The sequence below is a fragment of the Propithecus coquereli genome, unplaced genomic scaffold (assembly GCF_000956105.1).
Source record: "Propithecus coquereli isolate 6110/MARCELLA unplaced genomic scaffold, Pcoq_1.0 Scaffold98, whole genome shotgun sequence".
NCBI classification, from domain to species: domain Eukaryota; kingdom Metazoa; phylum Chordata; class Mammalia; order Primates; family Indriidae; genus Propithecus; species Propithecus coquereli.
The window spans coordinates 6,613,933-6,616,596 of record NW_012156173.1 but is presented as its reverse complement, the minus strand read 5'-3'; the positions used below and the strand labels follow the sequence as shown (position 1 = coordinate 6,616,596).

The following is a 2,664-nucleotide window of genomic DNA, read 5'->3' as shown; positions in this document are numbered from 1 at the left end:
TTAAAGCTGAAAAAAAAAAAAACAAGGTATACATTTTACCTATTTGTCACAGGCAACAGACCACTTCAGGCACATAAATAGTCATGCGTCATTTAATAATGGGGATATGTTCTGAGGAATGCAGTGTTAGGTGATTTCATTGTTGTGCAGACATCATAGAGTGTACTTACACAAACCTAGAAGTATAGCCTAGTCTACATGTAGGCTACAGCATATTCCACCTAGGCTACAAACCTGTACAGCATGTTAGTGGACTGAATACTTTAGGCAACTATAACATAATGGTAATAAGTATTAGTGTATCTAAAAATGTTGAAACAGAAAAGGTACCATAAAAATACAGTACAAAAGATAAAAAATGGTACACCTGTGTAGGGCCCTCACACATGCATGGAGCTTACAGGACTGGAAGTTGCTCTGGGTGAGTCAGTGAGTGAGTGGTGAGTGAATGTGAGGGCCTAGGCCATTACTGTACACTGCTGCAGACTTTATAAACACTGTACACTTAGGCTACACTAAATTTATAAAAAAAAATTTCTTTCCTCAATAGTAAATTAACCTTAGATTACTGTAACGTTTTTGCTTTATTAACTTTTTAATTTTTTTAACTTTTTTACTCTTGTAATAACTCTAAGCTTAAAATACAAACACATTGTATAGCTGTACAAAAATATCTTCTTTCTTTATATCCTTACTCTATAAGCTTTTTTCTATTTGTAAATTCTTTTTTTTTTTTTACTTTTTCAACTTTTTGGTTAAAAACTAAGACACAGACACACACATTAGCCTAAGCTTACACAGGGTCAGAATCACCAATATCACTGTCTTCCATCTCCACATCTTGTCCCACTGCAAAGTCTTCAGGGGCAATAGGATTTTTTTTTTTTTTTTTTTTTTGAGACAGAGTCTCACTGTGTTGCCCGGGCAAGAGTGAGTGCCGTGGCGTCAGCCTAGCTCACAGCAACCTCAAACTCCTGGGCTCAAGCAATCCTTCTGCCTCAGCCTCCCGAGTAGCTGGGACTACAGGCATGCGCCACCATGCCCGGCTAATTTTTTCTATATTTTTTAGTTGTCCGATTAATTTCTTTCTAATTTTTAGTAGAGATGGGGTCTCGCTCTTGCTCAGGCTGGTCTCGAACTCCTGAGCTCAAACAGTTCGCCCGCCTTGGCCTCCCAGAGTGCTAGGATTACAGGCGTGAGCCACCGCGCCCAGCCGGCAATAGGATTTTTTTAGCTCCATTATAATCTTATTTATGATACCCCCTCATATATTTGGTGGTCACTGACCAAAACATCATTATGTGGAGCATGATTGTAGTATATTAGCACATATTTAATCCATTTCTATCTCTAATTCATATACTCATGTGGTTAGATGAAAATTTAAAAAATGTTACACATGCACACTGCTATCTTACAGAAGCATGAAAATTGGTTAAGCTTAAAAAGGATGAAACAGAAGATTTTAAAAACTGATGGACTGTCAAATTAAAAATGAAGTTACAAATAGTTCAGCAGCCTGACTAGCAAAGTGAAAAAGAACTGAAAGCAAAAGATGATACAAAGTGTCAGGGTTAAGAGCAATAAAGTAAAAAAAAATTATATAAATTGTAAAGCAATTTCCCAAAACAAACAAGTAAGGCTGCACTGTTGAACTTTGAGAATTTCTGTTTCGTATTCGGCCTGTTTTATGACCACTTAAATCCAATTAATGCTCATGCAGGTCAGTCACAATTATTAATTAGAAATGAAAGGGACTGAATTTAACTTAATGGTTCACGAACACCACGAAAGTCCATATAAACAAAGATAAATAAAATCTAGAACATTTTAACATTAGGAAGGACGACAGCTCAGGGTAGAGCCATACACTATACCTCATTGTATTTACACCAGTCACAACTCAAAATCTCTGTCTGATGTGCTGGAATCACTATTCTGACTCCTGTTGCCTTCACATCCCAAATTCTCAGAGTCTGATCACCTGGTAAAAAAGGAAAACTTGATCACTTTCCATCACACCACTTACATGCTCCGTGACAATGTGCTCATAATGATAAATCAAATAAAAATACACTGCTTTTTACTGTTACCATCTTTATATATTTTTTAAACCATAATAATGCAGAATAACCATTCAAACTGAAGGAATACAAGAAGTAATGCTGCAACACGATAATGCTTTTAGATCTACTTAAAGAGGAAAATTTCAATCTTCACACTGAGACAAGCACAATAGTGACTAAACACACCCAGTATGTTTTTATTTAGGGCAAGAAAAGGACCTGAAAATCCTCATGTCTAGGAAATAAACTTAGCACTCTGTACCAGGATAGTCTATAAGAAAGAAACAATATGGTAGCAGTTTTACTCTCCAAGCCAAAATGGAGAATTTTTTACTTTTAGTTTTTATGTACGCTACGTTGTAATGGGCCAGTTAGATGTATATTGTTCTCCTTAGAAAAAACAAACTAAAAAAATTTAAGGATTATATTTTGCATTATTAAAAAAATGGTCTGCATTGCTTAACTGCACAAAGTCATCCCTGATTAAATGGCTTATATGTTGTTTGCTTCTAATTTTTCTAATCCATGGGGAAATAAAAAAAAATGATACAATGAATAAAATCTAGAATATACACATCTACCTCAAAAGTAAAATATA

General features: G+C 35.3%; 1 protein-coding gene across 1 annotated transcript in view; it reads right to left on the bottom strand.

Annotated features, from left to right (window-relative positions):
- PEX7 (peroxisomal biogenesis factor 7) overlaps positions 1 to 2,664 on the bottom strand; it is a 109,690-nt gene that overhangs the window by 40,062 nt on the left and 66,964 nt on the right. The gene's annotated exons all lie outside the window — the stretch shown is intronic.